At 45.0% G+C, this 23,872-nt stretch overlaps 1 long non-coding RNA gene across 1 annotated transcript; it reads right to left on the bottom strand.

The window, feature by feature from the left end:
• Positions 1 to 447: 447 nt before the first annotated feature.
• Positions 448 to 22,335, bottom strand: LOC141155017 (uncharacterized). Its single transcript, XR_012247504.1, has 5 exons — positions 22,187 to 22,335; positions 12,356 to 12,380; positions 11,936 to 11,989; positions 11,779 to 11,853; positions 448 to 513 (listed from the first exon to the last, which is right to left on the bottom strand). It is a non-coding gene; the product is annotated as an uncharacterized lncRNA (long non-coding RNA).
• Between the last annotated feature and the right edge of the window lie 1,537 nt (positions 22,336 to 23,872).

Consider the following 23,872-nt stretch of genomic DNA (forward strand, 5'->3'; position numbering starts at 1 on the left):
TTATTAGACTAAAAAAAAAAAATAATAATTTGAAGCGTAAAAGCAAACACTGGCAGACCGTCATTGGATTCATCTTGGTATACTGCACGGATTCATCAGGGAGCGGCCCTGCTCACAGGCGTTTTAGCGTTTCCCATCATTGAGTGCTCGGCTAAGATGAAAGAAACAAGAGTTCATCCAGTCTGCGGAAAGAAAGCAAAGATCAGATTATATGGAATCATCCGGTGACTTGGGAACATACATAGAAGTTGGGGGTGGGGTCCTAGATGAACAGCACTCAATCCATCCACCCACGGACAGAAGATAGTTGTGTGAACATAGCCTAAATGTCAGGACGTTCCATCATGGACTGCAGCTTTATTACTACAAGTTCAGTATCCAGGATCACCGCTCACCTTTACTATCCACGCTGTAAACTTTTTTGCATTCCCAGTTTTATCATCCCTTCAAAACCGACTCGATGGCAGCCACGACCTTCTGTAGCTTCGTGTTGTCCATGTAACCATCCCCATTCTAACAATTACAAGAAAGGGTTAGTGGTCTACTAAGCGTACAGGCTGTGTACACAATACTACGCAAAAGTCTTAAGCGATACTGCAGGAGTAAAAAAAAAAAATGCTTTCAGAAATTGAAGTGTTAATATTTTAAATTACAGTTGCAGTGAATGAAGAAACCTGATCAATATTTGGAGTGAGCGCCCTTCGACTTCAAAACTCCATCAATTGTTCCAGGTTCAATTGCACAAAGTCAGGAGAGTTTGTTGGATTACAGTCAGGTGTATGAGTAACCAATTATACCAAACAGGTGATAAAAATGATTGTGTAGGGTGAAACAGCCATGTAGGAGGCTTAAACTGGGTAAGGAACAGCCAAACACTGTTATAAAAGTGGTCACAGGTCATACACTATGGCAAGACTGAGCACACCAACAAGACACAAGGTAGTTCTACTGCATCAGCAAGGTCTCTTCCAGGCAGAGATGTTGTTAAGGTACTGGTCACAACCTTTGGAAAAAGTACCAAGAAGTGGCCAATGTTGAGGACTGTAGACAGTGTTCTGAAAAGGAATCTTAGTGTAACAGAAGAAAAGAAACAGGCTTATTTCTCTTTGAAATTGGAAGATGTCCAGCAGTGCCATCAGGTCAGAACTGACAGCAACCATTGGGACCCAGCTACACCCATATACTGTTCAAAGAAAACTGGCCAGACATGGTTGAGCTGGCCTAAAACTAGACCAACACAGTAACATAGTTTTTAAGGTTGAAGGAAGACTAAGTCCATCTAGTTCAACCCATAGCCTAACATGCTGACCCAGAGGAAGGCAAAAAAAAAAAAAAAAAAAAAAAAAAAAAAACCCATGTGGCAAACATCAAGCTCCACATTGGGGAAAAAGATCCTAGTTACTTACCGGTAACGGGATTTTACAGAGCCCATGACAGCACCACCTGAGAGAGGGTATCCGCCCACCAAGGACAGGAACCTACTGAATAAAAAGGCAGTACCTCTCCTCCGCATCAGTTTTGTTTCAGAGCATGAGAGGGCCTCCGAAGACAGGTTAATACATAACCACCACCTCAACATATGTACTAAACACCTTAAAAAAGTGCACACCACAGTGATAAAGGGGAGGGAATTAATAGGGTGCTGTCATGGGCTCTGTAAAATCCCGTTACCGGTAAGTAACTAGGATCTTTTCCCCTTCTCCCATGACAGCACCACCTGAGAGATTTATAGAGATCAAATACCAGAGGGAGGGATCACCGCTTGCAACACCCTTCTACCAAAGGACAGATCAGTAGAAGAGGAAAGGTCAAGACGGTAATGTTTGTAAAATGTAGCGGGGGATGACCAAGTTGCCGCCTTACATATAATGTCGATGGGCACATCCGCCTTCTCAGCCCAGGAAGCAGCTACCGCTCTGGTGGAATGGGCCTTCAGGTTCTCAGGAACCGGCAGATTGCTAGAAGAGTAGGCTAAGGTAATAGTATCCCTGACCCATCTAGCTATGGTCCCCCTTGTAACCTTAAGTCCTTTCCTAGCCCCCTGAAAGGATATAAATAAAGCGTCACTCTTTCTCCAGGCTTTTGTCACTTCCAAATACTGGACTAACACCCTCTTAACATCTAAGGTGTGAAGCTTATGTTCCTCAGAATCCCTAGGATTAGGATAGAAGGAAGGGAGAGTGATTACTTGCGTCCTATGGAACTTGGAGGCTACCTTTGGAAGATAGGCCGGGTCTGGTCTTAAGATTACTCTATCCATCCATACATACTTGAGTGAATGGATGGTTAACGGATAGTGCGTGTAAGTCACTGACTCTACGAGCTGATGTCAGGGCTACCAGTAGAGCAGTCTTTAAAGTTAAGATTTTTTCTGAAACCTTCTCTAAGGGCTCGAAGGGAGGTTTGGTTAATGCTTCCAGAACTAAATTAAGGTCCCAAGGAGGCATTCTTGGAACAGGAATAGGTCTGGATCTATGACAGGCTTTAATAAATCTAATGATCCATCTATTTGCTGCCAAGTCATAATTATACAGTGCCCCCAGAGCCGATACCTGTACCTTAAGAGTACTGGTGGCTAGTCCCATGTTTAACCCCTTCTGGAGGAATTCTAGTATGGCCTCAATAGGAATCCTCCCTTTGGCAGACTGACCCGAGGTAGACAAGAACTTAGCCCAGGTTCTACCATAGATTCTAGTTGTTATCGGCTTTCTACTTGCTAGAAGGGTAGTAACAAGATCCGGAGAAAACCCCCTTTGCGTCAATAGCGACCTCTCAAAATCCAAGCCGTCAAATGCAGGCCTGCTCTTTGGGGATGACAGACTGGGCCCTGCCTGAGGAGATCTGGGATGTCCGGAAGAACCCATGGATCTGCTTGGGACATTCTCTTCATCCAAGTGAACCATGGTCTCTTGGGCCAGAACGGGGCGATCAATATAACCCTCGCCCGTTCCTCTCGGATCTTCCTCAGGATAGTAGGGATCAGTACTAAAGGGGGAAAGGCATAAGCTAGAGTGAAATCCCACTGAATCTGCAGCGCGTCCACCGCAAATGCCCCCTCTTTTGGATTCAGGGAGCAAAAGGTTTCGGTCTTCCGATTGTGTCTGTTTGCAAACAGATCTATCTGGGGCTGTCCCCACCGATCCACAATCTGCTGAAAAACGGCTGGATTCAACTCCCACTCTCCTTGTTTCAAGATGTGACGACTCAAGAAATCGGCCTTTATGTTCTCTTCCCCTTTTATATGCAGTGCCGAGAGCATAACCAGCCGACTCTCGGCAAACCTGAAGATCTGATCCGCTACTAACATCAGAGGGAGAGACCTGGTACCCCCCTGATGATTGACGTAGGCGACTGTTGATCTGTTGTCTGACATTATCCTGACGTGAGGACCCTGAAGAACAGAACTGAATTCTTTTAGCGCGTTTCTGGCTCCCAACAGCTCTTTCATGTTGGAAGAGAGACTTGTCTCGCTGTCCGACCAGAGGCCTTGTACAGAACGATCCCTTAGGTGAGCTCCCCAACCTTCCGCACTTGCGTCTGTTGTAATTGTATCCGACACCTGGAAGGTCCAAGGAACCCCCAAAGATAGGTTGACCGGAGATGTCCACCAGTCCAGGGAGTTGATCACAACATCTGGAAGAGATATTTTCCCATTCAGGCGACCTTTGAGCCGCCTGTCCGCTGCCAGAATCTCCTGTTGAAGACATCTGGAATGGTGCTGGGCCCACTGAACCGGGATGCAAGACGTCATTGTACCCAGAAACATTGCACTCCTCAGGGTCATGGTCGGATTGCTGACAACCCGAGATGTTAGGGATCTGATCTTCAGCTTCTTTTCCTCTGGCAGAAGACAGGTTTGGTTTTCTGAGTCCAGAATGAGACCCAGGAAAGACTGAACCCTCTTTGGTTCCAGCCTTGACTTCTCCAGATTTAACAGCCAACCTAGGCGTCTTAGACTGGCCATGACGTCCGCCAGGGCTAGAGCACAGAGTTGACTTGATCTGCCCACTACTAAGTCGTCCAGATAAGGGATGACCAAAATATCTCATTCCCTCAAGTGCGCTGTGACCTCCAGAATGATTTTTGTGAAGACTCTCGGCGCCATGGAAATGCCAAAGGGAAGAGCTGCGAACTGAAAATGCCTTACGTGCCTGCCGAATTGTACAGCTACTCTTAGAAACTGTTGATGATCTGGCAAAATCGGGACGTGGTAGTAGGCGTCCTTCAGATCGAGGACGCACATAAAACAGTCCGGAAATATCATCTTTATGGCCGATTTTATGGTTTCCATCTTGAACGGCCTGTAGATTAAATGGTCGTTCAGTCTCTTTAAGTTCGCAATGGTCCTGAAGGAGCCGTCCGGCTTCTTTATTAGGAAGAGAGTCGAATAGAATCCTCTTCCTTGCTCGGGTGCAGGCGTTTCCACCAGAACTCCTTTCATGAGCAGAGAGAACTTCCTGCTGTAAGGCTATCTGTTCCGCTAAACCTCTGGGGGCTGATATTTTGACAGTGTTCTTGGGCCTGCTTTTGAACTCTAATGTGAGCCCCCTCCTGATTATCCCTAAGATCCAAGAATTGGATGAAATTTCCTTCCAGGCAGGCAGGAAGTGGGACAATCTTCCTCCCACCTGGGGGGGAACTGTCACTTAGGGGCTTTCTTATTCTCTGAGGGACCCCCAAACATGAAGCCTCTGTTATAAGGCTTTCGGTCTTTCCAGCGGCTGTATTTTCTCTTCCGAAAGGAACTGTTAAATCGGGAACCAGACACCGTGGGAAATCCATGTTTTTTGTCTGCGGCTTTATCTAGGATGTCATCTAGACCTTTGCCGAACAAGAAGTCCCCCTCACAAGGGATTGAGCACAGTTTAGACTTTGACTGCACATCCCCTGGCCAGCTCTTGAGCCATAGCGCCCTACGGGCTGCATTAGAGAGGTTTGCAGACCGGGCAGCCAGCCTAACTGAATCTGCCGATGCATCTGCCAGGAATGCAGCCGCTCCCTGCACAAGAGGAAGGTCTGATAGAATTTTCTCCCTGGACACATTCCCCCTGATCTGGTCTTCCAATTGTTGAAGCCAGATCATCATAGATCTAGCGGTGCAGGTGGCCGCTATTGCCGGTTTAAGGGCCCCTGCTGACGACTCCCAGGTTTGCTTAAGGAAGGACTCCGCTTTTTTATCCAGCGGGTCTTTTAAGGCTCCTAAATCCTCAAAGGGCAGAGTGGATTTTTTTGAAGATTTTGAAATGGCCACGTCAATCTTAGGGGTTTTGTCCCATTTAGCCGCATCCTCATCCTCAAAGGGGTACCTCTGCTTGGAGGATGACGGCAGCTGACCCTTCCTCTCCGGTTTCTTCCATTCCCTTTCTATCAGAGATTTAATCCTGTCATTGACCGGGAATGAGCGTCTCCTCCTTTGGTCTAAGCCCCCGAACCTAACATCCTGGACTGTTCTGGGCACTTTGGTATCGGTAATACCCATAGCCCCTCTGACGGCTTTAACTAGTCTCTCAGTATTATCAACCGAAAAACAAGGTCTGCCCCCCCCCCCCCCCATCATCATCCGAAGACTCCGATGACGATGAGGAGTGATTAGAGGAGGAAGGCAGTTCTCTCGTAAAACGGGACTCCACTGATTCTTCTGATTCTGAAGAAACTAGTTTTCGCTTCTTCTTTTTGAGTGAGGTTAAGCCTCTTAAAGACTCTCTGACCTCCGTCTGGATTAGATCCTTTAATTCTAAAGAAAACCTATGGGACTCCTCTGCAATGGTTTTCTGAATACAGTCCGAACATAGGTTTTTGGCATAGGAGGTGGGAAGACAGATTTTGCATAAAGCACACTCCCTGTTTTTACTTTTAGCACTACACTTCTTCGCCTCCTGCCCCAAGAAATAAAAGGAGAAGAAGGAGGAAAAGAGAGAGAGAAGAGCACATTATTCAAGGTGAGACTTTCACGAAGATCACTCACCACACTGCCGTTCAGACTAGGGTACCGGAGGCGGTGGTTGCCGTTCACATGAGGGCTCCCATCTGGCGGAGGTGGACTGACTAAGTCTTTTCTGACCAGTCTTGCCGCAACTCGTACGCCCCTCACTGCTGTGACTTTGTCGATGGGAAGATTCCCGTTCCATTTGTTTGAGCTGCTTGCGCTGCTTTGATGGCTGTGGCTGCTGCTGTACTTCCTGTGGCGGTGACAGCTGCTGCCCAGGTGACTGCAGTTCCTCATTCATCATGGTGGGGATGCAGACACCGCCATCCTGATTGCTCCCCATCCTTAAAAGCAGTAGGGCTCCACCTCCTTTAGGCTCCTCCCCTTCCGGCAGCGTGCTCATCTCAATCTCTTTTTTTTTTTTTTAAACTTTAGCCAGCAGGCGCGCTACCCGCAGATCCACTTGCCTCTGCGCGTGCGCAGCCCAGCGGCACCCGGCGCGCTTGCAGCGGGATGACAGCTTCCCACCCGCGCATGCGCAGACCCGGCTTCCGGCGCACTCCGTGATAGGGCGCGTCAGCAACCCGCGCGTGTGCAGCCTGGACTTCCGGCACGCTCCGTCACAGGGTGCGACGCGACCCCCACGTGCGCAGCCCGGAAGACCTGCCGGCCGGCGCGCTCAGTTCATCTTTGCGAGGCGCAGACCCGGCCGCAGGCCCCGGCGCACGCGGGGAGGAATCCAAAAAAAAACAGCACCTCCTCCCCACACGCAGACCCGGGCAGCAGCCAGACGGGCTGGGAACAGGGACCATCTGCTGCTTCCACGGCCTCCAGGCCGTACCGTCCATAATCCAGGTACGTGAGGTACCACCTGGTGAGGCTCCCATCAGGGACAGGAACCAAAACAGATGCGGAGGAGAGGTACCGCCTTTTTATTCAGTAGGTTCCTGTCCTTGGTGGGCGGATACCCTCTCTCAGGTGGTGCTGTCATGGGAGAAGGGGAAAAAATTCCTTCCTGACTCCATACTACAATCAGACTAGTTCCCTGGATCAACGCCCTATCAATGGATCTAGTATTTATAACCTGTAATATTATACTTTTCAAGAAAGGCATCCAGGCCCTTCTTAAATTTTAACAGTGAATCACTCATTACAACATCATGCGGCAGAGAGCTCCATAGTCTCACTGCTCTTACAGTAAAGAATCCCCGTCTGTGATTATGATTAAACCTTCTTTCCTCCAGACGTAGAAGATGCCCCCTTGTCACCGTCTCAGGCCTCAGAGTAATAAGATCAGTAGACAGGTCTTTGTACTGTCCCCTCATATACTTGTACATAATAAGATCACCCCTAAGCCTTCTTTTTTCTACAGTAAATAACCCCAAGTGTAATAACCTGTCTTGGTATTGCAGACCCCCCAGTCCTCTAATAACCTTGGTCGCTCTTCTCTGCAGCCGCTCTAGTTCAGCTATGTCTTTCTTATACACCGGAGACCAGAACTGTACACAGTATTCTAAGTGTGGTCGCACTAATGACTTGTATAGAGGTAAAATTATGTTCTCCTCATGAGCATCTATGCCTCTTTTAATGCATCCCATTATTTTATTTGCCTTTGCAGCAGCTGCCTGACACTGGCCACTAAACGTGAGCTTGTCGTCCACCAATACACCCAGGTCTTTTTCAGTTACAGTTTTGCCCAGTGTTTTACAACTAAGCCTATAATTATACATTTTATTTCCTCTGCCCAAGTGCATTACCTTACATTTATCCCCATTAAAGCTCAGCCCAAGCTTCTAGTTTACATAGATCCTTCTGTAATATAAAATTGTCCTCCTCTGTATTGATTACCCTGCAGAGTTTAGTGTCATCAGCAAATATTGAAATACTCTGTATGCCCCCTACAAGGTCATTAATGAATATGTTAAAAAGAATGGGGCCCAATACTGACCCCTGTGGTACCCCACTGTTAACTGAGACCCAGTCTGAGTGTGCGCCATTAATAACCGCCCTTTGTTTCCCATCACAGAGCCAGTTCTTAACCCACTTACATATATTTTCCCCTATCCCCATTGTTCTCATTTTATGTATCAACCTTTTGTGTGGAACCGTATCAAAAGCGTTTGAAAAGTCCATATACACAACATCCACTGCATTTCCTTGGTCCAGTCCCGAACTTACCTCCTCATAAAAACTGATCAGATTAGTTTGACAGGAACGGTCCCTCGTATACCCATGTTGATATTGGGTCATGAGGTTATTCTTCTTCAGATACTCTAGTATAGCATCTCTTAGGAAACCCTCCAGGATTTTACCCACAGTAGAGGTTAAGCTTACCGGCCTATAATTTCCAAGTTCGGTTTTTGTCCCCTTTTTGAATATTGGCACCACATTTGCTATACGCCAGTTGCGTGGTACAGACCCTGTTATTATGGAATCTTTAAAGGTTAAAAATAATGGTCCATCTATGACGTTACTTAATTCCTGCAATACTTGTGGGTGTATCCCATCCGGGCCCGGGGATTTGTCAACTTTAGTGATTTTTAGACGCCGCCGTACTTCCTGCTGGGTTAAGCAAGTGACATTTAATGGAGAATTTTTGTTATCACTGATCAGGTTTTCTGTCATGCGATTTTCTTGTGTAAATACGGTTGAAAAAAAATCATTTAGCATATTGGCTTTTTCCTCATCCACCATTTCACCCAGACTATTTTTAAGGGGGCCAACACTATCATTTTTAGTTTTTTACTATTTATGTAGTTAAAGAATATTTTGGGATTATTTTTACTTTCTCTGGCAATGAGTTTGTCTCAATCTTTGCTCAATTTTTGTTTTTTACAGAATTGATTTAATTTTCTGTATTTAATGCCTCATCACTACCTACTTGATTTAGTTCTCTAAATGCTTTCTGTCACTTATTGCGCCCCTTACAGCTCTGTTTAGCCATAGTGGTTTCCTCCTATTTCTAGCATGTTTATTCCCATAAGGAATATATTGTGCACAGGTCCTATTCAGGATGCTAATAAATGTCTCCCATTTGCTTTGTGTGGTTTTAAGCCTCAGGATATCATCCCAGTTTATAGCACTAAGATCATCTCTCAACAGTTGGAAATTTGCCTTCCAGAAATTTAGTGTCCTTGTAACCCCTCTACTACACATCTTATTAAAGGATACATAGAAAATTGACGTACCCCCCCCCCCCCCCCCCCCAAAAAAAAAAAAAGTTTAAAAAAAGTGGCAGCAGGTGCTCTGGACAGATTAGTGAACAGGGGAAATATTTGGTAGTTTGTTCCAGAAAGGGTGGAGATCAATACAATTATGTGTCTGCAGACAGAAGATCATTAGATTATTGGACAACAAGTTATGTAATACAGTCAGGGGATTGGCTTTAAGTTTATTTTGCAGCATGTTCATGATCCCAAACATCCAGTCAGTGTCATTCAGAACCATCTTCAGAGAAAAGAACGAGGAGTCCTGAAGTGAAGATCTGGCCCCACAAAGCACTTCTATCACTCACTTTCTGGGATTACATGAGAGAAGAATTTTCACAAGTGACATCTACAGAAGATCTGTGGTTAGTTCTCCAGGATGTTTGGAATAATCTCCCTGCCAAATTCCTTCGAGTATGAAGGTGTACTGAGCAATTGATGAAGGTAAAGGGCAGACACATGAAATAGTAATTGATTCTTTGTTTTTTATTAATGGAAATGACTGATAATTAACACTTAGCCAATTTTTGAAAGCATTCAAGTAGAACTGTGGGAAAAAAAGTGACACATGGACTTGAAATTCGAGAGTCATACACTGATTTAATTCCACTAGGCAAAAATTTATAGAACTGAAAATGTTGTTCTTCATTTAACATTCTGATCAAAGTGTATGATGCCCACTGCCACATCACGGCAAACCTCAGTGGGTCCCCAACTTTTATAGCCTTTAGGCTTTGTGCCCAACAATGCGTTTAAGCGTTACCACAGCGGCAATTCCGCTGCAGAAACGCTTAAAAAACGCTTGGTAGAAGGTCTGCCATGTTCCCCAATGATAATCCGCATGTGCTGTGCACATGCTGCGGAAATTTCCGCTGCGGATTATCATTGCGGAAAAAAACGCAGCACTAACAATTATTTTGCGGGAAGTGCTGCGTTTTCACCGCCATTGACTTGCATTGGAACGCCTGGAATCCGCAGATGCGCATTCAATGTGCGGATGGTACCCAGGTCTGGAGAAGAGGAGACTCCTCCAGACCCGGGTACCATAGAACCTGTATAAAAAAAAAAATTAAAATAAAAAAATAAATATTATACTTACCTTCTGATGGCCCCCGATGTGCTTGTCTTGGCTTGCCAGCAGATTGCGGTGGACTAAAGGACCTGCGCTGATGTCATTTAGTCATGTGACGGGTCACGTGACGCCGACGTCAGCAGGTCCTTTCAGTGTACCGCGAGCTGCTGGCAAGGCAGGATGGATAGAATTAAGACTGTGGGGGCCATCGGAAGGTGATTATAGATTTTTTATTTTTGTAACATTCTTTCGGTCACACTATATAAATCCACGCCAGTTGCATGGATTTATATAGTGTGACCAAGTTGTCAAGTACTTTTCCCAAGTGATCCTAAAATCGCCTGGAAAGCGCTTGTCAACTTGCATGCGGAAATGCAAGTGAAGAGCGATGTACAATCCGCATACGTTTTTTTCTGCCAGGGAGATGCAGAAATGCTCAGGAAAAATCCAGGGCATTTCTACATCGTGGGCACATAGCCTAAAGGTGCGGTTCAGTATAATCTGCTCGCTGTCAATGGAAGGAAACTTTGACCTGTGGTTAAACATTACCATAATCTAGAGTGCATGTCAGATACAACAGGACTGGTTACTCAGGTTTCATGACCTGTGGCCATAGATAGCTTGTCAGATAAAATACTAAGGTTACATAACACATCACACAGTATAACACTGATACAAGTCAAACAAAACCACCAGAAAAAAAAAGAAAAAAAAAAAGAAGTGGCTGGTTCTCTTTAAAGAGATCCTGCCATTAAAGATTTAAATATTCCAAACTAGTGGTATGTATGTAAAAGGCACTTCAATGCCGAGTAAATCCTGACCTCTTATAGAACTGCATTTTGCAGCGTTAAGAGAAATCCATAGTGTAAGTTGTAGGCTAATGAGTTGTAAGTGCAGTGGGTGGGGGCACTGCACTAAGAGCAAGGCAGAGATCAGGGAAAGGGCATTTTCCAAATCAGATCTACTGCTTTGCACTGATGAGGGGCAAACACCCTGAAACAGGTGTCTGGTTTGGATTCTTATCCCAAGGCAAAGCTCATTAAAAGGTCAATATTGACCTTTAGAATTGATACTTCCTATAGGAAGCACTAGAGTAAACCCCTTTACCCCCCAGGGTGGTTTGCACGTTAGTGACCAGGCCAATTTTTACAATTCTGACCACTGTCACTTTAGGAGGTAATTACTCTGGAACGCTTCAACAGATCCCCCTGATTCTGAGAATGTTTTTTTAATGACATTGTACTTCATGATAGTGGTAAAATTTCTTCAATATGACTTGTGTTTATTTGTAAAAAAGTTGGAAATTTGGCAAAAGTTTTAAAAATTTCACAATTTTCAAAATTTGAATTTTTATGCCCTTAAATCAGAGACATGTCACAAAACAGTTAATCTATAATACTTCCCACATGTCTACCTTACATCAGCAACCCAATTTTTTTGGGGGAGTTATAAGGGTTAAAAGTTGACCAGCGATTTCTCTCTTTTTTTTTTTTTTTGGTGGAACTTTTAATCAAGCCAGTTCTTTAAGGATTACAGGCTGGTCAGTAGTGTCAGCCATTTTTGGGACCAGTTACCTTCTTTGAATGGACAAGCTTCCCATTAATGGTCACTTCAAACCACCCAGTGGCTGTCGGGGTACCTTCCCCATCCTGTAAAGAACAAATTAAACACATGACCATGATCAGAAGCCATTCTGCATTCACACAACTACAAGATGGAGAGTTAACTTACAATTTTCAGCAGGCCAGGAAATCTTTTTTCTAGGTCCCTCTCAAACTGCTGAAACTAAAAAAATATATATATTTACTTGTTTTTTCACATTATATAGTCACTAGCGGTGAAAAAAAAAAAAAAAAACACCATTCGAAAACTTTTTCTACTTCCAATACAGGCATCAGTGACCCCCACAGTGTTCCCGAACATTATCACAACAGGCTGTAGAGAGATCCTTTACCAGTGTCTAGTGTATGACAAACACGGACATCTAGTGGCCAATATGAATATAGCAGAGAGTTATCGTAAAGTCCCCAACTACACTTGGCCAATGGGCAATTACTGTAAAATGAAGGGGGATGTAATGAATGTTACTGACGTTAAACAGATAAATTTGAACATCCTCATCATATTTTGTAATCACAAGAGGAACCTTACCCTGGGTTCGTACCCTCAGGCACCACTAGGAGGGAAGAGAAAAAAGAAAAAAAAACAAATTAGAAGCTTTTTTTCATTTAATTATGAATAGGATTTTTTATTCTGTGAATATTATGATTATTATTATTAATAATAATAAGACTTACTGGTAATTCGGTTTCTAATAACCCACCATGACAGCACACAGGAGGATGTAACCCCACCCTAATAGGGACAGGAAATAGGAAGAGGTTTAAATAGCCCCTCCACATCCTCCCTCCAGTGTTATTACAAAGGACCACAAGAGTATAGATGCTTCAAATTAATTTTTATTTCTACTGATCCAGCTGTCGTAGAAACAATAGGTGAGGGGGAGGGAATTACCCGTGCTGTCGTGGTGGGTTATTAGAAACCGAATTACCGGTAAGTCCAATTCTATTTTCTCTAATAACCCCCCACGACAGCACACCGGAGGTATACCAAAGATATACTAGGGAGGGACAATAGCCTGAAGGACCTTCCTTCCGAAGGCTAAATCTCCAACAGACATTAGGTCTAGTCTGTAGTGTTTGGAGAAAGTATGAATTGAGGACCATGTGGCAGCTCTGCAAATCTGTTCGATGGATGCGCTGGCTTTTTCAGCCCAGGAGACAGATATCGCCCTTGTAGAATGGGCCTTGAGCTTTGCTGGAGGAGGTAGATCCTGGATCTGGTAAGCCTCCATAATCGCCCTCTTAATCCAGTTGGCTATTTTGGATTTTGCTGCCTTCTTTCCTCTGTTTGGACCTTGTGTATGGACAAATAGGTTCTTCTCTGTCTTTCCTTCCTTCTTCTGTTTCCTGAAGATAGTGCAGTACTATTCTCCAAACATCCAGAGTGTGGAATTCCATCTCTTTTTTTGTCTTTTGGGTTGTCACAAAAAGATGGAAGGATTATCTCCTGAGATCTGTGGAAATGTGAGACCACTTTAGGTAGAAATGAAGGGTCAAGTTGGAAAATTAAATGGTCTTCCAGGATTCTCAGGTAGGGTTCATTGATCGAAAGGGCCTGTAGTTCACACACTCTTCTGGCTGTAGTTATTGCCACCAGGAAAGCCGTTTTCCAGGTCAGCCTGTCCAGTCTTATGGTTGATAAGGGCTCAAAGGGTGGAAGGGTTAACCCTTTCAGAACAATGTTAAGGTCCCAGAGGGGGAACCAGGTCTGTAAGGGCCCCGTCACACATAACGAGATCGCTAGTGAGATCATTGATACGTCACGTTTGTGACACAATAGTGATCTCGCTAGCGATCTTGTTATGTCTGACAGGTAGCAACGATCAGGCCCCTGCTGTGAGATCGCTGATCGTTACAAAGCTTCCTGGACCATTCCTGGGTCGTTGCGCTACCACTGGGCAGTGTGCATCGCTGTATTTGACACCTTATCAACGACCTCGTTAGCAATTCAGAACTGAGACACATAGGCGTGCATAAATTGGACTTTTCCGCGCCCCTCGTCCCCGATTGGTGGTCGCTACAGCATTCTCATTTTCCGCCATGCATAAAGAAGGCAACAGAATAGAGATTCCATCCTTTGTTTCTGACCTCGTGCTGGATTGCAGATCCTAGCAGAATTCTCCGGGCTGTTGATATGTGGAGTCACAGCCGAAGAACACTACTACAATCCACAAACCAGAACGCTTGTCAGGAACAAAGCCCAGATGAATGGATACAGAGTCACAGCCGGAGAACGCTACTACGATCTGAAACCAGAACGCAGTCCGGAACAAAGGGACGGAATTGCTACAACGTGGCCTTCTTTTAAACCAAGGCCGCACAATCAGAACGCAGTAGCGTCCAATCGGAGATGAGGGGCGCGGAAAAGTAATTTTATGCACGCCTTTGACACAGTACAGTCCCTATCAAGGTGTGGATCGTTGAAATAGCTGCTGTGTGAAAGCGTCCCAATGACCGCCGAGATCGTTAGTTAGAACGCTGGGGCGGCCGAAATCGTTGGGAAGTTCAGCATGTTTGACAGCTCCCTAGTGATCACGAAACGACTCTCCAGCGATCCCAAAACCGTGATGTAATAACAATCTCGCTAACGATCTCGTTATGTGTGACGGGGCCTTTACTCTAGGGTGGATGCGGGTGGCTGCTGTCTTAAATCTTCTCACCCACTAATGTTCCGCTAGTCTTTGATCAAAGAACTTAACGCCGCTACCTGGACCTTAAGAGTACTAGGTCTGAGACCTTTGTCCAGGTCTTGTAAAAAGTCTAGAATCTGAGCCACATCAGCCCTATGAGGGTCTGGGCGAGTGGATGCACACCACCTTAAGAAGTTTTTCCAGATCTTATGGTAAATGGTGTTCGTTACAGGTTTCCTGCTCTTCTGGAGAGTTTTGATGACTTTTTCTGAGAGGCCTCTGGTCTTTAATATCAGGAATTCAGAAGCCAGGCAGTTAGGTGTAGTCTCTCGGGATCCGGATGGTAAACCAGTCCCTGGAGAAGGAGATCCTTTATGGGAGGAAGGATTAGAGGGCTCTCCACACTCAGACTGGTTAACGTTCCGAACCAACTCCTTTTTGGTCAGCGAGGGGCCACTAGGATTAGTCTGGTCCCTTCGGTCCTTATCTTCTGTAAGGTTTTTGAAAGGATAGGTAGTGGGGGGGAAAGGCATATGCTAGTTTGAACTCCCATTTGTAAGCGAATGCGTCCACGCCCAGGCAAGGGCCATTTGGATCCAGGGAGAAATATTGAGGTACTTTCGCGTTCTGGTGTCCGGAGAAGAGATCTACCTCTGGATAGCCCCATCTCTCGACTAACATCTGGGTTTAGGCTCCACTCTCCTGGATGAATCTTTGTTCTGCTTACGAAGTCGGCCTGGATATTGACTGAACCTTTGATATGAAGAGCCGACAAGGATAGAAGATGTTCTTTGGCCCAGGAGAATATTCTTGCGGAGATTGCTTTTAAAGCTTTCGTATCTTGTGCCCCCTTGATGACGAAGGTGGGCTGCTGTGGTGATATTGTCTGAAAATATCTGAATGTGAGATTTCTGGACCAGAGGCTCTGCTGTTCTGAGGACTTCCTCTACGGCCTTTAGTTCTCTGAAAATCGATGAGCGTGGGCTCACCTCTTTGGTCCATATACCCTGGAATAGCTCTTGGGAGACCATGGCTCCCCATCCCTTTTCGTTGGCATGCACCTTTATGGTTACCAGTGGATTCTGGATCCATGGTACTCCTCTGTTCAGATTTTTTCCCGTTCAGCCACCAGAATAGAGAAGTCTGGGGATTCTCCTGTTCAGAGACCGTGGAGATCCATCCCAATTCGTAAAGATGTGGGTCTGTAATGTTTGAGTGTGCGCCTGAACCCAGGCCACCATCTGAATACAGGAAGTCAGACCCGAGGACCGACATGGCGTTTCTTAATGATACTGATCTTCTGCTCCTCAGGACATTGATTTTTGCTTTTATCATCATGACCTGTTTTTGTTTGGGCAGGAATGACATCTGGCTGTGGGAATCCAATAGTATTCCTAGAAATGTTTGTCATGGAGGGAACCATCTCTGATTTTTCCTGGTTCACTAACCAGCCAAGAGACGATAGGATCTGAGTGGTCAACTGTAGATGTTCTCAGAGTACTGGTACTGAGGGCCCGATTAATAACAGGTCATCAAAGTATGGTACTATTGAAATGTTCTGACCCCTGATATAAACCATGACTTCTGCAAATATTCACGGGGCTGATGAAATTCCAAATGGGAGAACATTGAATTGATCGTGGACTATTTGATCCCCTTGAGCCACTGCGAATCTTAGGAACCTCCTGTGAAGTGGATTTATGATGGGGATGTGGTAACATGCATCCTGGAGGTCGATTGTGGCCATGACATGGTCCTGTCCTATCAGAGAGACCGTCGACCTGATGGATTCCATCTTGAATCGTTGGTAGGGGATATACTGATTCAGTGGCCTTAGATTGATTACAACTCTGAGCCATTTGGTTTTTATATTAGGAAGAGCCTGGAATAATGTACTGTGCCTATCTCTCTTGTAGGAACCAGAGACATCACCCCTGAGGACAATAGGTCTGTAAAACCAGATATCAGGGTGGCCTGACGACAGGAGAGTGGTGTTAACCTTACCCTCTCTGGAGGATAGGCGGAGAAATTTTTTTTTTTACACCGAACTAGACAACCCTCAGGACCCATGGGTCTGAGCAGATTTCTTTCCACTGAGGGAGAAAATTCGAGATGCGGCCCCCCGACTATCCTGACGTCATGGTCTGTTCGGACGTTGGTTTTGGGAGAGAAAAAGATTTTTGCCTCCTCTACCTTTTGGGTAGCTCCATCGTCCTGTTTTGCCTTTACCCCTATATTGAGGGGTCTGCTCTTGGGAAGGACGAAAAGGCCTCTTCCTCACATTCCTAGGTTCCGGGAGGGCCTTCTTGTCTGAGGCCTTCTCTAGAAGATCATCTAGGGCTGGCCCAAACATGTATTTCCCCTTAAAGGGGATGGAACACAACTTCATTTTTGATGCCACGTTGCCGTTCCAGGATTTCAACCATAGGGCCCTTCTTACAGAGTTTGATAGTCCAGATGGTCTTGCCACCACTCTCACGGATTCTGCAGAGGCGTCTGCTAAAAACCCCATAGCCTTCTGTAGAAGTGGTAGGGATGCCAAGATGTCTTCTCTGGGGGTGCCTGAAACTAGGTGTTCCTCCAGTTTATCTAGCCAACGAGCCATTGATCGAGCTACGCCCGTAGAGACTGCGTTGGTGCTTAATATTGTTGCAGAGGTCTCCCAGGATTTCCTGAGTAGTCCCTCCATTTTGCGTTCCAAGGGGTCTTTTAATGGAGAGGAATCTTCAAAGGGCAGTGTGGTTTTCTTTGTTACTCGTGCAATTTGGATATCCACTCTTGGGACTTCAGACCAGCATTCTGCAGTCTCATTGTCCACAGGAAATCTATCCCTTAACTCTGTAGGGGTATTTAATCTCTTTTCTGGAGATTCCCACTCCTCTAAGACTAAGTCCCTAATATTCTGGTGTATAGGGAACACCAATTTTTTCCTGGAATGTAGCTCCCCAAACATCTGACCCTGGACTGTTTGGGGGACTTTCTTCCTCGACCTCCATAGTTCTCCTTACTGCCATGAGTTCTTCCAAACTATCTGATGGAAAATAATATATCTCTCTCATTGGGAGTTATTAGGGGTTGGACTTAGTTCACCTTCCTCTGGAAGATCTTCCAAGATATACATCTCCTCTTGAGAGTCTTCCTCCCCTCCCTTTGGTGGGCTGATCTTCCTCTTTTTGGCTGCTGAGGGAGTAGATGTAGAACCCCGACTAGGTGAGGGCATAGGGAGAGTGACCGAGGCTAAGGAGGATTTGATCTCCTGGCGTACAATCCCCTTTATCTCCTCCATTAAGGAAGATTGTTCCTGTCTGAATCTTCTCCGTACAGTCCTTGTATAGGGGCTTTCTATGGGAGGACGATAGTTTTTTTTTGTACAGATGGGACATCTGCATGACTAACTTTTTCTCCAGATGCAGGCTCCTTGTCCCCCTACAAGAGAGGGGAGAAGGGGAGGGGAGCTATAATCACTATTTCCTACATCTGGAAGACTGACTACCAGTGCCATACTTACTGGGACCAGACCGGCGCTGGGCTCTACAGATGCAGAGTGAGAAGCTTCATCGTCCTACCTGTAGATGTCTTCCTGTCCAGGGCTCCTTTTATGGGCGACCGGACCAGCGCCTCCCTCTGTTTAGAGGGCTTCTCCCCCGGTGTCCAGGTGAAGATTTCTGATCACCGGCAGCATTCCGCTCTTCTTCCCTCATAGTTTTTTGATGTGGTTCAGTGTGGAATGTAACTGCCGGAAGGGACGTCATCCACCGCCCGGCGTATCCAGAGGGGGAGAGGAGGAGGAGATGGACCGGAGAGCTCAGAGAGGCCTCCGGTCAGAAGATCCTGCAGACCTTGCCCGAGAGCGCGGACTGCAGGAGGGGATCCCGAATCCGGAGGAGACGGGAGCAGCGCCCTGAGGAGGAGAGGTAAAGACCGCTCGATCCTCTGCTGCCCAGCTAGTAGCTTTCCCCCAGTGCCTGTCGCCGGCCCAGCACACCGGGGATGACCTCTTCATCCCTGATAAGGACAGGAAATAGCCCCTCCCACATCCTCCCTCCAGTGTTATTTAAACCTCTTCGTATTTCGTGTTCCTATTAGGGTGGGGTTACATCCTCCTGTGTGTTGTCGTGGGGGGTTATTAGAGAAAAATGATAGTATATCTTAAATTTAAGTCTTATAACTACCAAGAAGCCAGAAAATAATAAATCATAAAATCTGGCTTCATGGTTGCTGGAGAAGGTGCAAGTGTCCTGAAGATGGACGGATCGGACCAGCAGCAGGGTTGTGCAACTGATCAGTACAGTGCGCTCACAATGCAGGGTCAGCTTTAGCTCTGTAGTATCAGTGCAGGGCAACTGAGGCTGGTCAAATACAGTGCAGCGCTTACAAGCTCAGAGGCCACTAGTGGTGCACTTCTGTAACTTTAACAGCACATGACAAGTGATCTGATCAGCATGTGCCTCTAACAGCTGCAGGTGGAATCACGATCCATGTGCGACTGTTACCATGTTAAATGCTGCTGTCAATCTCTAACAGCGGCATTTAACAAGGTCGCGCCGGAAACGCATCACGCCAATGGGTTGGGCATGACAATCCAGTGTCTGCAGAAGAACAGTTGTCAGCGCTGATCTGCTAGGAGCGTCGCCCAGCGGTCGGCATTCATAGCAGGGCTGAAGCCCCACTATGGGTAGCACGAGCAATCAGATGATCGCAGCTTCTAGTCTTTTTAAGGAGACTATTGAAGCAAGTAAATAGTATAATAAAAAATAAAAAAAAAGTAGAATACTAAAAAAATATAAAAAGTTCAAATCACCCTCCTTCCAATACACCACGTTCAGAAGCGCCTGATCAATATGATCCCCCCACCCCCCAAATCAGTCTTGTCGTTCAAAAAGTACAACTTATCCTGCAAAATAAAAATTAAAAAAAAAAAAAACAGTGATAGATACCGTATATATTAAGCAGAGCAAAAACATGGAGTTTAGGTTAAGTTTAAAGATAAATATAACTTTATTAGCACATACAATTTAATCAATACATATACAGCTATATGAAAAAGTTTGGGCACCCCTATTAATCTTAAGCTTAATGTTTTATAAAAATTGGTGTTTTTGCAACAGCTATTTCAGTTTGATATATGTAATAACTGTTGGACACAGTAATGTTTCTGCCTTGAAATGAGGTTTATTGTACTAACAGAAAATGTGCAATCTGCATTCAAACAAAATTTGACAGGCGCATAAGTATGGGCACCCTTATCATTTTCTTGTTTTAAATACTCCTACCTACTTTTTACTGACTTACTAAAGCACTTTTTTTGGTTTTGTAACCTCATTGAGCTTTGAACTTCATAGCCAGGTGTATGCAATCATGAGAAAAGCTACTTAAAGTGGCCACTTGCAAGTTGTTCTGTTTGAATCTCCTCTGAAGAGTGGCATCATGGGCTCCTCAAAACAACTGTCAAATGATCTGAAAACAAAGATTATTCGACATAGTTGTTCAGGGGAAGGATACAAAAAGCTGTCTCAGAGATTTAACCTGTCAGTTTCCACTGTGAGGAACATCGTAAGGAAATGGAAGAACACAGGGACAGTTCTTGTTAAGGCCAGAAGTGGCAGGCCAAGAAAAACATCAGAAAGGCAGAGAAGAAGAATAGTGAGATCAGTCAAGGACAATCCTCAGACCACCTCCAGAGAGCTTCAGCATCAACTTGCTGCAGATGGTGTCACTGTGCATCGGTCAACTATACAACGCACTTTGCACAAGGAGAAGCTGTATGGGAGTGTGATGCGAAAGAAGCCGTTTCTGCAAGCACGCCACAAACAGTCGGCTGAGGTATGCAAAAGCACATTTGGAGAAGCCAATTTCTTTTTGGAAGAAGATCATGTGGACTGATGAAACCAAGATTGAGTTGTTTGGTCATCCAAAAAGGCGTTATGCATGGCGGCAAAAAAACACAGCATTCCAAGAAAAACACTTGCTACCCACAGTAAAATTTGGTGGAGGTTCCATCATGCTTTGGGGCTGTGTGGCCAATGCCGGCACCGGGAATCTTGTTAAAGTTGAGGGAGGCATGCATTCCACTCAGTATCAGCAGATTCTTGACAATAATGTTCAAGAATCAGTGACAAAGTTGAAGTTACGCAGGGGACGGATCTTTCAGCAAGACAATGATCCAAAACACCGCTCCAAATCTACTCAGGCATTCATGCAGAGGACCAATTACAATGTTCTGGAATGGCCATCCCAGTCCCCAGACCTGAATATCATTGAACATCTGTGGGATCATTTGAAGAGGGCTGTCCATGCTCAGCGACCATCAAACTTTACTGAACTGGAATTGTTTTGTAAAGAGGAATGGTCAAAAATACCTTCATCCAGGATCCAGGAACTCATTAAAAGCTACAGGAAGTGACTAGAGGCTGCTATTTTTGCAAAAGGAGGATCTACTAAATATTAATGTTACTTTTCTGGTGAGGTGCCCATACTTATGCACCTGTCAAATTTTGTTTGAATGCAGATTGCACATTTTCTGTTAGTACAATAAACCTCATTTCAAGGCAGAAACATTACTGTGTCCAACAGTTATTACATAAATCAAACTGAAATAGCTGTTGCAAAAACACAAATTTTAAGAAAACATTAAGCTTAAGATTAATAGGGGTGCCCAAACTTTTTCATATAACTGTAAATAAAAAAAATACATGATTTGGAGGAATATGGAGGATAGCAGCTGGGGCGCAAACACACACAGAAATGTGTCAAGTCATAGTTTAAGGACTAGGGGGAACACCAAGCTTGGGCTTCATAAGAGGCTATAGAGCCTAACACAACCAAGAGTATATGAACAGTGTACTTAAAGTTAATTGACCATAAATGGCAATACAACAGCAAAATCTAGAGCTGGCATCCCTATCAGCGCATGAGAGTCCAAACAATATGCATTGATAACCGCATGGTTTACCCTGAGCAAGCACAGCGCCCAGGATGTCAAGTACATATTTACCGCTTCCTGACGCGCGTTTCACATGGAGTATATACGGCTTTATCATGGGAAGGTGCCATTATGGTCAATTAACTTTAAGTACACTGTTCATATACTCTTGGTTGTGTTAGACTCTATAGCCTCTTATGAAGCCCAAGCTTGGTGTTCCCCCTAGTCCTTAAACTATGTGATTTGACACATTTCCCTGTGTGTTTGCACCCCTGCTGCTAGCCTCCATATTCCTCCTACTCACGTATTTTTTTTTAATATATATATGTATTGATTAAACTGTATGTGCTAATAAAGTTATATTGATCTTTAAACAACGCCATGTTTTTGCTCTGCTTATTCTATGCTTTCTGGAGTGGTTTGTTTGCAGTGGCGCACAACCGGTCTGGACGGATGTATGTGCCAACAAACAATAGGATTTTAGGAACATACACACTAACACTTAGCGGTCAATTTATTCATACATTGCCAGGCAGAACAACAGAGGAACACCACAACAAAGATCCATAATTATTATTTAGTGGTAACTCCACTTATTTTACAGGAGCCAGACATCAATGTCAGTGCAGCACATGTACCAAGAGGCTCTGAGGTCCGCAGAGATCAGAGGTGATGAGATCTCAGGAGCAAAAGCCAAAATGTACAATCTGCAGCCAGAAGAGACGCTCAGAATCACTTCAAGGGGAGGTCCATGCACCCATCCACACAATGCAGCCATCACTAACGCAATGGACGAGCCTGCTCTCACCAGTACACGACATGGACCTCGATCATCTGCTCTCCAGGCATGACGGTGGCTCCTCTCTTCTGTCTCTCTGCAGCTGTCACTTTACACCGCGAGCTGCTACAACGCACATAATAAACCCCTGCAGGCCACGCCCACAGCGCTGACTCACAGCCTGGACTGCACCATACAGAAGGATAGAGGGGGGGACTAGGACTGTACCATTCCACACTCGTGCTAACAACACCTCACAGAAAAAAAAAGGTTGAAAATGTGATGAAGCCGTGTGTCTTATCAGTACATTATATTCTACAATGTAGTGATGGCAACTATTTATAGTATACCCCCCCCGCGTTTGAGAATGAAACATTCCAGAAGAGAACGCTGACGTCATTAGGCGGTTCAGTGCGCAGCTGCCTGTGCACGAGTTAGGGGGGTTCTACCTTTATTAGATTTATTTCATTACTAATCCATCTGATGGAGCCTGTAGCAATAACTTGTCTTGTCAGAATTCATAGGAGCCATAAAAAAATACTCTATGAAATCAGAAGCATAGAGAGTCCAGTAGGGCCAGAAACAACAGCTGGTACAGCGCCGGAATACTGCAATGATCCCACCATTAAATACAGGATATTGTATTCAAAATATTCAATGCCCACGGGTGTAACCAATAGGAGCAGGGGTTGCAGTCGCACACAGGCCTTGGAGACTAAGGCCACGTTCACACTCTTGAGCTTTCGGTGCGGTTTTGAAGCTGCCCATTTTTGTTGCATCAAAAAAAAAAACGCAGCGTTTTACAGTTCCAGTAAAGTGGATGGGATTTATAGAGATCGACCCATTGCGCCTCTTTTTTACTCCGTGTAACCTGACCTGCAGTGCACGTGTCAGATCCGCAGCAGGTCAACTTCTCCTGTGTGTACGCTGAGTTTTCAGTGCTAAACTTTCCCCATAGATTTGCATTCGGTAAAAAAATGTGCATGCGTTTTTAGTGCATTTCTGCAGCAGGAACGCATAAAAAAACGCATGGAATCCGCACCCAAGTAGGTCAATAAAGTTCTGTTTAAGCCAAATACCGGGAAGTATTAAGAACAAAGCAGCTTTATTTAAAGGGTTATTCCCATGTCCAAGATCCTATCCCAATATGTAGTAGATGTAATAATGACAATCTTAGCAAATACCTCCAATTAGAAATGTAGTATAGTTCTTCTGATTCGCTATGTCACTTCACTTACCCCATGTGCATGGCATTGCAATAGCTTAGGTATCCATGGTTACGACCACTCATACAGTGACAGTTAGTTAGACAGCTCTTAGTGGTCGTAACCATAGATACCTAAGCTATTGCAATGCCCTGCACATGGGGTAAGCGACATAGCGAATCAGAAGAACTATACTACATTTCTAATTGGAGGCATTTGCTAATATTATTATTACACCTATTACATATTGGGATAGGATCTTGGAGATGGGAGTACTCCTTTAAAGCATGACACACCAACAAGAGACAAAAAAAAACAGCAAGTAAAAACTGATCAAATACTGAACGTGTGAACGTGGCCTAAAAGACTTGCAATTATTGGGGGCACTGTTGGAGCTTTTGCATTGGGGCCCATGATTTTCCAGTTACGCCACTGTCATTGAACATCTGCAATAACATCTGTTCTCTTTATACTTGCTAAACATGAATACTTTTATTGGGGGGGGTGGTGT

This window comes from Phyllobates terribilis, unplaced genomic scaffold (genome assembly GCF_046119375.1).
Source record: "Phyllobates terribilis strain yellow unplaced genomic scaffold, ASM4611937v1 Scaffold_7__3_contigs__length_470593459, whole genome shotgun sequence".
Taxonomy (NCBI): Eukaryota; Metazoa; Chordata; class Amphibia; order Anura; family Dendrobatidae; genus Phyllobates; species Phyllobates terribilis.